We start from the raw sequence: 14,830 nt of genomic DNA on the forward strand, positions 1-14,830 counted from the left end.
CAGGTGGCCTGGGTTCAATTCCTGGTCAAGGAACTAGATCCCACACTCTTCAACTAAGAATTTGCATGCCTCAACTAAAGATCCCACTTGTGCCGCAACTAAGACTTGGCACAGCCAAAAAAAAATTAATATTAGAAAAAAAATAATATTATGGACCTTGGTTCAGATGGTACAGAATTGGCCTGCAATGCAGGAGACCTGGGTTCAGTCCCTGGGTTGGGAAGATCCCCTGGAGGATGGCATGGCAACCCAGTCCAGGATTCTTGCTGGAAGAATCACTATGAACAGAGAAGCCTGGCAGGCTGCAGTCCATGGGGTCGCAAAGGGTCAGACGTGACTGAGCGACTAAACACAGCACACATCAAAAAATCAAGTCTTTGTCAAATTCCCAATAATCCACTCGGGATGTAATGTCATACTTTTTAAAAGACCATACAGAACTTCCAGAGAATTCAGGAAGAAAAAGGACTGGAAGGAAAAACACAGAGATACAAGCAGTGGACTGTGGGTTAGTGGGGGATATTCTAGGACTGGCCATGGACCTGAAGCCTGGTCACCTCCAGGTATTGAGATGGAGTAGCTGTGGCCTTGTCTCAGCAGGTTCAGGTAGAAAAAGGTGACACAGCTCCTCCAGGCATCACAAAGAGAGTGATAAAGGGCACCCTGCCATGCTGCCCAGAAGTGATGTCACCATGACGACGGGAGGTTTGGGTGGGAACTGGAAAGAGGGAGAGAAATTCATTTTAAGGGATTAGCTTACATGATTGTAGAGGTTGGAAGGTCCAAAATCTACCAGTGTGGTTCAGCAGGCTGAAGACTCTGGGAGAGCCCATGTAGAGGTTCAAGACCGCTGGGAGAGGTGCCTCTTGTTCAAGGGACATAAGTCTTCAGTCTGCTCATGCCTTCAGTTGATTGGATGAGGCCCACCCACATTATGGAGCAACAGGCAATTTGCTTTACCCAAAGTCTGCTGATTTAAATATCAATCTCATTCAAAAACACCCTCACATAAATATCCAGAATAATGGATCAGACCAAAGCATGACTGGGCACACATGTGTGCTAAGTTGCTTCGGTTGTGTCTGAATCTTTGCAACCCTATGGACTGTGGGCTTCTCTGTCCATGGGATTTTCCAGGCAAGAATACTGGAGTGGGTAGCCATGCCCTTTCCAGGGAATCTTTCTGACCCAGGGATCTAACCATGGTCTCCTGAGTTGGCTGGCAGGCAGTTTCTTTACCACTAGCGCCACCTGGGAAGCCCTGACTGGCACTATGGCTCAACCAAGTCAACATATGAAAGTAACTCTCAAATCTGCTTATAAGTATTAGGTTTTAATGGTTTGCTTAATTTTTAAATAGTTATTTAATATCAGGGTTTTCGTTTTTATATATAGTTTTGCCCACTTTTGAACTTCATATTAACAGATTCGTATAGTATGAATTCTTTTACACCTGCATTTTCCCCTCAACATTGCGTTTGTCAGACTCTGCTGTTGTTATGCTTGTGAGTTCAATCATTTTCATTGTCGTTTAGCATGATCGTCTTATTAAACAGTCTTCTGTTGCTTACATTTGGATTTTTTTAATTTGGGAGCATGATAATACAGGTTTCCTTGCAGTTACTCTGTTGGGTGCATACCTAAGAGTGAAATTGGTAAGCCCTAGGATATGTGCAACTTCAGTTTCCTAGCGAATTCTCAGCTCTGTTCCAAAATGTCTTTATCATTCACCATCCCACCAATAACGTATGAGAATTCCTTCTTGCCAACACGAGTGGGTATGTTGTGATATGTCATTGTGGCTTTAATTTACACTTTTCTGATTACAAATGAAGTCAAATACTTTTTCTATTGCCCATCGAGAGCACCTTTAGTGAAATGTCTATTTAGGACTTTTGTCCATTTTATCTAGTAATTGCTTTTCTTATTAATATGTACAACTTCTTTACATATTCTTTGTATAAGCCCATTGCCAGTAAAATATATTGCAAATATCTGCTCCTACTGTTGACCAGCTCCTTCCCTTTCTTAAAGATTCCTTTTGGGGGTGTGAAGAGTTGGGAGATTGGGGTTGACATATACACACTATTTATATTGCATATAAAATAGATAACTAACGAGAATCTACTATATAGCATAGGAAACTCTACTCAAAGCTCTATGGTAACCTAAATGGGAAAGAAATCCAAAAAAGAGTGGATACATGTACATGTATAACTGACTCACTTCTCTGTACAGCAGAAGCTAACACAACATTGTAGAGCAACTATACTCCAATAAAAATTAATTTTAAAAATATACACACTACTATCTATAAGACAGATGACCAACAAGGACCTACTATACAGCACAGGGAAGTCTACTCAGTATTTAACATATATGGGAAAATAATCTGAAAAAGAATGGATATACATATATGGATAACTGAACCATTTTGCTGTACATCTGAAACTAATGCAGTATTCTAAACCAACTATACTCCAATATAAAATTAAAATTAAGTTTAAAAAGATGTCCTTTATTCCGGCTGCACTCCAATTTATGAGCCTTTTTCTGAATGGTTATTGCTTTTCATGGCTTAAGAACGCATTTCCTGTTCTATGTAGGAATGATAATCTCTATATATTGCATATATATTTATGATTTCTCATATCATTCTCTAAAAATTTTTTTTCTTTTGAACTTATTAACTTCCTACCCCTTTTTCTTTAAGTCCATTTTCCTTATTATTGTAATGGCTATCAAGGATTGCTTGTACGTGTGTGTGTACGCAGGTCACACCCGAAAAGCCCAGGATTCTCGTCCCCCGCTAGCCACACCTGTCCCTGCAGTCACCGCCTAGGTTCTGGCGCCCTCTGGTGGATTTTGCCACTCAGTGAAAGCTGGCTCTGCAAAGACCCACCAGCCATCCCTGCTCTCCAGGGCTGATCCCCTGCAGACATCGCCCCCTCGGTTTATAATAATGGCGCTCTTTTCTAACATTGCACTCACTGTATCCTGACTTTATATGAGAAGCTGTGTGCTTTAGAATCATAGTTCCCTTTACAAAGCCATTGGCTCTTGGCAGACCAGCCTCCTAGAAAGGTCTTCTAGGCCAGTGATTCTCCAATATTAATGTGCATATAAACCCCCTAGCAAGTGTTACTCGCTCAGTGGTGTCCAGCTCTTTGCGACTCTATGGACTGTAGCCCACCAGGCTCCTCTGTCCATGGGATTCTCCAGGCAAGAGTACTGGAGTGGGTAGCCATGTCCTTCTCCAGGGGATCTTCCTGACCCAGGGATCGAACCCAGGTCTCCCGCATTGCAGGCAGACTCTACCGTTTGAGCTACCTGGCAAGTCCATATAAATCTCCTAGACATCTTACTAAAATGCAGTCACTGATACATAGAAGACACTAAATAAATATCTGATGGAATGAGAGCAAAAAGCTTAGCTAAGATAGCTCTATAAAGTGAAGCAGGGCGGTCTGAGCAAGATGTCCTTCTGTGGGCTGGGGTGTAAAGGCAGCGGCCACAGGTTGAGTGAAAACAGCTCTCAGCTCCTGACAGCATGCATCTGGGTTCGTTTCTGGTTGCCTGGTTGAATCACTTAGGTGAGGCCACACCACTGTGTATAGGAGGTGGAGGCATCTTCCTGAAAGCATCAAGGGTGAGCCCGGTCCTCTGGCAAGAAACGGGTGCCTGGAAGAAAGGCTTTAAACTAAAAGAATTACTGCCACTCTCCAGCTCTTACTCTCCTGCATCTAGATATCGGAAAGGTCTAACCACTCTTGCAGGTGGCTCTGGTGGGAAGGAAAAGGTGGCCTCTACCCCAGGGGGCCAGCTCAGAGCAAAGTCAGGAGCCAGACCGGGAGCCCCATCATGGCAGCCAGAGATAAGCTGAACCTCATGGTTCCATGTGCTTTCCTGATTATGTCTGCTTCCCTGAAGGGCGAGCCCGAGCTCCGACCGCTCCAGTCCGGTCTCGGTCTAGGGTTACATTTGGGCTGTGGGGAGGGGTGGTGAGGAGGGAGTGTGGACTGTGTCTCAGAGGCCAGGACCCTGGGGTCAGCTGTGGTTAGTGAGACCCCTCTCAAGGGGAAGCGGAGATCCAGCAAGGAGCAAGGTTTCATGAGACAGGATTTAGCAGCGCCTCCAGAGACGGAGAGACAACAAAAAACCCAAAGTAGAAAGCCAGGAGGCGAGGGTAATTTGAAGTTAGAAAGGGATCACTTTAAAAAGGAAGCACTTGAATGCAAATTTGTAGAGACAGAAAGTAGACCAGTAGACTACTGGCTTTCAGGGGATGAACTGTAAATGGGCAGGAGAGATCTTTTGGAGGAGATCCAGCCTGGGATAATGTCTGAGCTCACTCTGAGAGTCAGGCTAGTGATGGTCCTACCTTACCCTTACTGCAGCTTAGCAGTTCCGAGACTCCATCAGATTACCGGGGAGGGTGTGAACCATGGTTTCCCTTATCTTTAAATAACAACTTCCTCTGTTAGCCTGGCGTGAAGGTGGCGCCAGACAAACTAGACATTGACTGTGCCGGTCCCGCTGCAGCCAGACAAGGAGGGAGCGGGGAGATGGGCATCCTTCCTGTATTTACAGCGCTCCTTCCTGCCTGTCGCTCCGTGTGCGATCTGGACACAGATAAAATAGGAGACAAGACTCTCCTTGCTGGACCACACCAAGTCAAGTCCATAGGCTGTGATGCTCCTTTCTGTCCCACGAAGCGGTGAAAGGGGAAGAGGATGGGGAAGGGTATGACCAAGCAGGGACCAGGCTCCATTCCTGTCTTGCGTCCTATCCTTGCTGACATCTGATTCAGCTCTGTCCCCCATCTGGGTTGCTACAGACCCCATCTGAGAGGTAAAAAGCCAAAAAGAGGATGTCAGAGGAAAGGAGGTGACCATGTCTGGGAGGTACGTCCCAGCTGGCTCACCAGATGCAAGGCTCACAGGGCGCTCATCTGACCTGTGGAGACTTAGAGAAAAAGAGAGAAAGAGGAGTCACTCAAGACCATGTGGTCTAATGGCAGATCTGAGTCCCCAGGGCAATGAGAACAGGTTTTTAAAGAGAGAGAGATGCTTAACTCTTCAGTGCAAATGAGAAAAACAAATCATTTTCACCCTCTAACTAAGGGACCGTGCACCGCAGCAGTGGAAACCCAGGACTGCTGATGTGACCAATGCCCTTAAGTCAGTTCAAGGCTCTGGTTATACCAAGAGTGCCCTGTACAGAGGAGCCAAGAAGGAAAAAAGCCCCGTCTTCTTCATCATTTTGAGAGCGAAACTATGGCTTCCGGTGAAGGGATTTGTCCCAGGTTCAGGTCTCAGCTCTGCCTCTCCCGTTCTGCCGGTGCTTGGCCTATAACTGGAGGAGGGTCTGAAAAAGAGGGGATATGTCAATCTCTGGATGTGTAACTGATTCACTTTACTATGCAGCAGAGAGTAACACAACATCATAAATTGTCGAAGTCCAGCCCCGGCAGGACCAGGAGTACCCAAGGGATGAGTGGCGTCAGCGAGGAAGAAGACAGACAGACAGACACACACAGATGTTGAGTAGAAGAGGTAGCTTTTTTTTAAATTTTAGGATAGCTCAGTTTTTATATAATGAATGTTACCTCCCCCTTAAGTCACCACATATTACATCAGATATTGGTTTGTGCTTCCGTCAATATTTTTTCCCCATGTTTTTCCCCTAAGTTTTCATCTAGAACATTTCCGATTACAGGGTTTATACTTAAATATCCTGTACATAATCTTCTTGCCTCAATGGCCTAACATTCTTACTCTAACAAAAACAATGTTTCACAAATCTCAGGTATAGTGTAAATTCTTTGAATAATAAAACAATACATGGGAAGGGTCACAGTAACATGTTTGACATTTCTGAAAATAGTACCATGAGAAAAACCTGATATTTTTCTTTACCTGAAACCACAAAATCTCAATTTGCAACGATTAACTATTTTTTTTTAATTTTTTTAAAATTTTTTATTTTACAGTGGGTTTTGTCATACATTGATATGAATCAGCCGTAGAGTTACACGAATACGATTAACTATTAAACAGCAAAAACACCTCTAAAGCAGCAAAACACCTCTATTAATAGTAAGATAATGGCAGTAAAGCTGGTTAATATATATCCTCTATTAAAATCCTATATACCCCATTTTCTAATTTTACAAAAATACCCATAATATCCCATGTTGTTTAAAGAAAGGAAAACAATGAACAAGTAGCAGCAAGGAAATAGCAATAATAAAAACCCTTTCAACCAAGGAGCAAGTAAACTAAAGCAGTACATCTACTTCTAAATCTAAACACCTCTACTCTTTTCTATTCTAGAACATTATAATCTTTTAAGCAAGCAGTCAAACTATACCTGTGGCCTTTTCTTTTATGACTTGATGTTTATGGTCGTGTCCTGAGCCAGAGCAATCTTAAGCATTTCCAAAAAGGCTTGGACTTTTCCAGCGAGGCCTTATTACTATATATTATCATTTCCAAAAATTAATAGAAATCCCAACGAAAGTAAGACAGAAGGAAGAAAGGGACATACCGGGCCCCCGGGACAACCTCGAGGGGAAGAGCTGCCTTGCAGGTTCCTCTCTCGTCCCATGACCTTGTCACGGACTGGGTGCATCCCAGCGGCTCCCAACAGTAAATCAACTATACTCCAATTAAAAAAATTTTTTTTCCTAAGTGAGATGTGGCTAAGATGCAGCAGGGAAGGAATGATGGGGAAACTGGGAATCAACTTAAAAGGGAGCTCAGCCAGGGCTCTGTGATGACCTAGAGGGGTGGGATGGTGGGGGTGGGAGGGGGCTCAAGAGGGAGGGGATATATGTCTAAGTGTGGCTGACTCACGTTGTTGTATAGCAGGGACTAACACTACATTACAAAGCAGTTATACTCCAGTTTAAAAAAAAAGAATTTGTTTTAAAAATTTCGAGGAGGCAGACATGGCCCCCAAGAGAGAACAAACAGCTCTCCCCACACAGAGAGAAGTTACAAACATGAATGATTTTGCGTTCTGGGGTCTCGACTTCCAGGAAGTCCTATCTGTGAATCTGGAAAAGAAGACAGCAGGAAAGGACTCCTAGAAGTTGTCTCTACTGTTAACACAGTAAACAGGGTTCTCAGCGCTGTTGCGCCAGGGTCTCTGGGCAGCCCCCTGGTCACTCTTCCTCAGGAGGTCCTTGATGGGGTTTTACAGACAAAAAAGTCAGCTACTTTGGGGGAAAGTTTCAATGATTTGCCCAAGGTCACAGTATTTAAAACTAGGCAAAAAAAAAAAAACAAAACAAAACAAAACCTAACAATCTCAGTATAATCTGAGGTTAGAGTCCCTCCAGGAAATGATGAGGTACTGAATGGATACAAATCAGTCTGATAAGGAGATTAAAACTGAACAGGAAGCTAATGAAATTCACACAGGAAAATGGTGAGAGGCAAGGGTTTAGTAGCCCCAAAGTCACCACCCCTAAACCACTGTTCTGGTCTGAAATAAGGAATGCCACCAACATTAGCAATAATAATGAACACCCGCAGAGCATTCATGGATAGGCAACAGTCTATGAACTATAAATGCCTTAAAATATTTAAATACTTTAAATATGCATATTTATTTAAAACTATATTGATGAGTGCTCTAGAAGGCATTTGCTTCCAAAACAAACCGTATTAACAGCTTTAGTAATCTGCTATGATGGGGGGGGGGGGGTGTGTATGTGTGCTCAGTCCTATCTGACTCTTTGCAACCCCATGGACTGTAGCCCACCAGGCTCCTCTGTCCATGGAATTTTCCAGGCAAGAATATTGGAGTGGGTTGCCATTTCCTAGTCCAGGGGGATCTTTCCAACCCAGGGATCGAACCTGCACCTCTTGCGTCTCCTGCATTGGCAGGCGGATTCTTTACCACTTCGCCACCTGGGAAGCATAATCTGCTATGATAGGCCAGCTGATATTAGAAAGGTTGCAGCCTTGGCACAGGGCATATCGAGGGTTGCTGAGTAGATGTATTTCTGTGTTTACATTTTATGTAGGGAAAGTCTGAACTCAGGAAATGGGTTGGGATTCCAAGTGGTTCTAGGGGCACTCAGGAAGGTCATTACCCACCAGTAAGAAAGATCTACAATCTTTCTACGCTGGTACAACTATATATAGCAATCCCTGATGACTCAGACGGTAAAGAGTCTGCTTGCAGTGTGGGAGACCCGGGTTCAGTCTCTGGGTGGGGAAGATCCCCTGGAGAAGGAAATGGTAACCCACCTTGCCTGGAGAATCCTATGGACAGAGGAGCCTGGTGGGCTACAGTCCACGGGGTCGCAAAGAGTTGGACACGACTGAGTGACGTCATTTCACTGATGGAAGACCAGCCCTGCTGGCAAGTCTCATTTCTCAACCATCTTCAGTTTTTCTGGAAACTTCACCAGGTATCACCAACATCTTGCAGTGGAACTACCTGTATGTTTCATAAAATGTAGAGTATGACCCCTAACTATCTCTTCCTGCCTGGAAATGTGACGGTTCTCTATTTGGAAGTACCCCTGCTTGCTTTCCCTGGGCTTGCAAGTATCTGTGTGAATCCCTGGCCTTTTTCACCAGTTGAGACACAGCTTACGAGTCATTTATAAGGGCTTGGGTTTCCTCCATATCACGAGAGGATGGTCTTTCTCCGAACTTCCCCAGAAACCCATTGCCCCACTGGGGACTTACCCAGTGAGGAAGCATGCTCTTTTGCAAAGGCTGCAGCAGCAGCAGAACCCAATTGAGCATGCATAAAAAGATTGTGTGAGTCACGGTGTACAAACATGAAACCATCTTATCTTAAAACCCCAGTTGGCAAAGCATTGCCTAAAGATCCTGGAACTCCCATGGCAGGTAAGAGGGAGGGAGTTACAGTCTATCTCCTTTGGGATCTAACCCCAGAAATAGTACATGTTTATGATCTTCCAGTTGTGTGCGTTGAACAGAGTCCTGGGAACAGACCTGAATGGCCAGGGTAGAGAAACCCAAATTGGCAAAAGGAGCTCTTACTTGAGTTGTGCAATGCTTTGCCTCTTATTCATTCAAGAGCCCATTGATTCTATAAGTGGGAAATCGGTGGTTAATATTTTTAATAGCAGTGTTCAAAGCAAAAGGCCTCCGTGGAGTGTCGCCACGGCTGCTGGCTTCACCATCCACTTCCGCTTTGTCCCTCCCACCCTGGCAGCCACAGGCAGGCCTTCAGCTTCTGTGACTGTCCCACTGTCACCCACTAAGGTGCCCTCATGAAAGCCTCCACCACGACCACCATCACCCCGTCTCCTCAGTCGGTGCTGGACCCCTCAATGGCAGCTACACCACTGCCTGTGACTGTGGTCACGTCAGAGGGGGCAGTCACTGTGTCATTGTGTCTTCACCAGCTTTGCTGTCCCTGCAACCCAACTGCAGGCGCTGTCGGTGGGCACTTGAAGTATCAGGCATGTTTGACGTGGCGTCCAGAAGTGGACACATCCAGGCAAGGAGGCCAACTGGCCATGAAGCACAAAGGATAAAGAGGATGGAGGGGGTGCTTTGAGAACGGTAATGTCAAGAGATGGGTCGATGGCAAAGCAGATGAGTGCACTCATGACCCTGATGACCCCCAGGAGGCCAATCAAGCCTCAAGAAGAGGGATGAGGGGAGGAGAGGGCAGAAATGTGGGTGAAGAGTCACGATGGGCATGGTGGTGAGGTGGTACCATTTTGTCTTGGATGGCTTTCGCCTGTAATTGAGGATTTTGTATTCACAGCTGTGTGTTTTGACTTTGCTGATGACGATAAAGACTTCAGCCTTGTCTGTGCCGGCTGCCCATTCAGTCCACGCCATGTGTCGTGAGTGAACTGTCTTCATCCCATAAGTCAAACTCCTGACCCTTAGGACCTCAGAAGGTGACCTTATTTGGAGACAGCACCTTTATAGAGGTAATCGAGTTAAAATGGGATCATTACAGAGGGTACTAATCCAATATGACCAGGATATTTTTTAAATGGGGAAATCTGGAGGCAAACAGGCACACAGGAAGAACACAAACCAAGGAAAAAGGCAGAGACTGAGGTTGTGCTTCTACAAGAAAAGGAACAAAAAGTACAGATGAACCTATTTGCAAAGCAGGATTAGAGACAGACATAGAGAACAAATGTATGGATACCAAGAGGGGAAAGGGAGGGCGGGATGAATTGGGAGACTGGGATTGACATATACACATCTGCTTTGTATAAAGAAGTCTGAGCGCCGAAAAACTGATGCTTTTGAACTGTGGTGGTTGAGAAGACTCTTGAGAGTCCCTTGGACTGCAAGGAGATCCAACCAGTCCATCCTGAAGGAGATCAGCCCTGAATATTCATTGGAAGGATTGATGCTAAAGCTGAAGCTCCAATACTTTGGTCACCTGATGCGAACAGCTGTCTCATTTGAAAAGACCCTGATGCTGGGAATGATTGAAGGCATGAGGAGAAGGGGACGACAGAGGATGAGATGGTTGGATGGCATCACCGACCCAATGGACTTGAGTTTGAGCAAGCTTTGGGAGTTGGTGACGGACAGGGTAGCCTGATGTACTGCAGTCCACGGGGTCGCAAAGAGTCGGACACGACTAAGCAACTGAACTGAACTGAGCTGAGTGAGAACTGATGCAGAGCAATAGCCTGCTCAGAGCTCCGTGGTCCTAAAATGGAAGAAATCCAAAACGAGGGGATGTATGTATATGCGTACCTGATTCACTGTGCTGTAGAGCAGAAAACAACACAACATTGTAAAGTCACCGTAGTCCAAAAAAATTTTTTTTGTTTGCCAGCAAGCCACCAAAATCTAGGGGAGATTCATAAGCTGATTCTTCCTTATAGTCTTCAGAGAAAAAAAAAACAAAAACCCTGCCAACAACTCAATCTCATCTCCAGCCTGAAGAACTGTGAGACAATAAATCTCATGATTTACTGTGGTTTAAGCCACCCCGTTAGTGGTACTTCATTACAGCAGCCCTAGAAAACTAAGACTTCATCAAGCTCCCCCATACAGACTGTGCCCAAATAGAACTCACATTCTACTAGGAAATTGTTGATCTTGGTAAGGAGCAAGCTTGTCTCAGCCAATCTGTTAGATAAGGGGATAAAGTCTTCATTGTAGCCTAAGAGCCTGGAGAAGGTGAATTCAGAAGAAACCAAGAGCTGAAGAGACAACTGCTTGAGGGAAGGAAGGAGAAGGCAACGCTGGAGGAGAGAAGGAAAAGATGATCTTGCAACAGTGGTTCTTGACCCCGGTTGCACATTAGATTCACCTAGGGAGGTATGGAGATGTGAGAGGCTATACCAATCACATCAGAACCTGGGCTGTGGGACCCAGACATCAGTATTTTGTAAAGATCTCCAGTGTGCAGATCTGTCTGACTCCAATGTGCAGCCAAAGTTGACAACTATTGTCTGTCGAGTTCCCCATCTTTGGTAAACTGTGTTTTAAAACATTTCAAAACACAGTTTTGAAACATGGTGAAGCTATTCTACTGCTCCCAAATAGTCCAGAATCATGTTTTCAGATGTTAGTGAGCCTATGATTTTCACAGTGGTATTTTTTCTTGAACCTAATGGTATTTCACAAACGAGGTGCTGAAAGATAAAATGAGGCCAGCCTAGGAGTTTGAGATGACCTGTACACACTGGTGTAATTAAAATGGATAGCCAACAAGGTCCCGCTGTATTAGCTCAGGGAACTCTGTTCAATGTCATGTGGCAGCCTGGAAGGGAGGGGAGTTTGGGAGAGAACGGATACATGTATACGTATGACTTAGTCGCTCTTCTGTCCTCCTGGACCTAGCACAACATTGTTAAATCTGCTATACTCTGATATAAAATAAAAAGTTAAAAAAAATAACGTTTAGAAAAATGAGGCCAGCCCCACTCATTCTAGTTTCTTCTGCAGAGGAACGGACAAGACAGGCTGAGTGATGCATTAGCCTGTACAGGAGAAAAGGAAAGACGGCTACTCTGAACAGTAACAGAAGGCAGTAAAGATGCAAAGGACGTGGAAATGTTTGAGCAGTGAGTAACTCAGCTTCCCTTTGGTCTTTCCCGGTGGCTTAGATGGTAAAGAATCTGTCTGCAATGCAGGAAGCCCAGGTTCGATCCCTGGGTTGGGAAGATCCCCTGGAGAAGGAAATGGCAACCCATTCCAGTATTCTTGCCTGGAGAATTCCATGGACAGAGGAGCCTGGCGGGCTACAGTCCATGGGGTTGCACAGAGTCAGACATGACTGAGCAACTAACACTTCCACTTCCACATCAGCTTCCCTTTGTCTTTTTTTCAATTATTCTTGAGAGTGGAGATCTGGATACTTGTGTTGAAGCCACCTCTGCTGTTGATTACAAATCAGAGCACTTTCTCCAAGACTATCTAGTCCTGCAATCAATAACTAGTTTGTAGGAGATCAAAAGATAACTGTAATAGAGAAACTCAAGATGCTGGTGATAGAAGGGTAGAAGATAGGGACCAGAAAGGAATAAAAATATATCCATACCGAGCAGAGCACAAGCTGTAGTGGGTCAGAATGTGTGTATATCTTTGAGGAAAACCTTGAATGTAATTGCCTGAAATATAGCTCTCTCTAGGACCTAAAGCTTGCATTAGATTTTTCTTGTTCAAAGAAAGAAAGCTTTTTGTTCAAAAATGAGTTTAAAAAAAGAAAAGAGCAAGCCAGTTTCTCCCACTTTGAACTGGGATCATACCCTTTGAGCCTCGTATTTCGGATGCGGTCAGTTCTGTAATGTCTGTTCACTGTCGTTATAATTCCATCTGATTAGTTTCTTGTCATGTAGAAGTAGGGTTAAAGACGTGAGATTTTTTTAGAATTGGCATCTGAGATCACTATTTATTTATAAAAAAAGACTTTTAGAAGGACCAGTGAAAGTGGTTTTTAGGTCAACTTCCCTTCGTGTGCCTTTGCCTCTTGGTCAGGAAAACACAAGCTCTGGGCAAGAGACATCCCATTTTATTTCAAAGATCTCTCAAGTAATAGAAGTCTAAAATATCTAACAGATCCACATTTCATAACATTAGTTGTTTGGTGACTTATATGACAGTCAAATGAAGTAGCTATATGAAGTTCATCTTTTTATCACTAGGCAATTAAAAACTGCTTATTTTAAAAAATTAATAAGTGGGGACTTCCCAGGCATCCCAGTGGTTAGACTCCGAACTTCCACCGCAGGCAGCACAGGTTCCATCCTTGGTCAAGAAACTAAGATCCCACATGCCTTGTGCAGTGCAGCCAAAATTAAGTTGTTTAACACATACAATGCAATCTCTTTATACAGGTGACCAAGGATACAGGGTTTACATCTATCCACAGGCCAGGCAGGCCCCATGCTGCGCCAGAGGGTGTGGTAAGTGGCTGGGTTGGTGGAGCCATGTAACCATGATCACCATATACACAACCATCATGTCTACCTAGAGTTTTGAAATTAAAGCTGATCTCATAAGTTATAAGAAAATTCTAATACATCATGGAGAGAGAGAGTGCACACCCAGTCTCACATGGCCTTTTCAGGACACAGAGACAGAGGACACGGGAACCAGCTGACCTGAGTCCTCATCCTACAGTTTCCTTCCCTCACCAGCTGACCTCAGGCATGAGAATCCATCTCTCCTTGCCTTAGTTTTCCCATCTGTAAAATGGAGAGAAGAATATCTGTTTTCACAGTATTCTTAAAAGAATTAAATAATGAGTGTGAAATACTCAGCATGATCAGTATATACTAGGAAACATAAGGGGTTACCCAACTCTTTATTTATGTAGCAAATGTCCTTTTCAAATTTATTGTTTTAGTCAGTTTTGGTGCTTTCCACGTCTTCTTTTGGCTTCAGGTTATTTTTTCCTAGTCTTATTTTTGCTTTACTCCAGATCTTCATTTAGTTTTATTCTTCTTTTTCATATTTTTGAAATTTGTGTGCATTTTTATATCAGCCTTAAGTTTTTTTTTTTCTGGAAAAGGATGACATGAACAAAATAAATAAATAATACATTGGATTCACCCAGCTTGAGAAATCATCTTGATGAGTAATATTATATTGGAGTATTTGGTTGGTAAAACACTTCCTTCCATTTCCTAGAGCTAGACACCTGCTCCAGAAGGTATGTTTTCTGCCCGAAGACTGTGATGGGACATCCCTGGTGACACAGTGGATAAGAATCCACTTACCAATGCAGGGGACGTGGGTTTGATCCCTAGTCTGGGAAGATTCCACATACCACGGGGCAACTAAGCCTGTGCACGTGCCTTAGGGCCCATGCTCCGCAGCAGAGAGTAGCCCCTGCTTGCCCCAACTAGAGAAAGCCTGCACACAGCAATGAAGACCCAGTACAACCAAAACTCAATAAATAAACACAGTATAAGATGAAGAAGACTGTTGTATCCCAAGTCTCAGAAGAGAGAATTCATTGAGATTATGAGATAATTTGTTACTATCAGTCAATGATCTAAACAGAGAGAAAATACCCATTAAGGAAGCAATAATTTGAAGAGCATTGGATGTCAGTGAGTATTTCAAAGTTCAGCAAGTATTTCGGTTCAAGGCATCACACTAGGCAACAAAGTCATCGATATTATAAGTAGGATATAAATAATAAAAAGAGAAGTCTTGTCCTCAGAGAGTTTACAAACTAACGGGGAACATAAGACAAAAACACTAGCAAGTACAATGCGGAATGTTTTGAGTGACGTAAGGGTGGACAGGTGGGCATTGAGGGAATTTGAGGATGCAAATGAGAAGGGAAGTGAAAGTCGCTCAGTCGTGTCTGATTCTTTGCGACCCCATGGATTATACAA

This window comes from Muntiacus reevesi, chromosome 2 (assembly GCF_963930625.1).
Source record: "Muntiacus reevesi chromosome 2, mMunRee1.1, whole genome shotgun sequence".
NCBI lineage: Eukaryota > Metazoa > Chordata > Mammalia > Artiodactyla > Cervidae > Muntiacus > Muntiacus reevesi.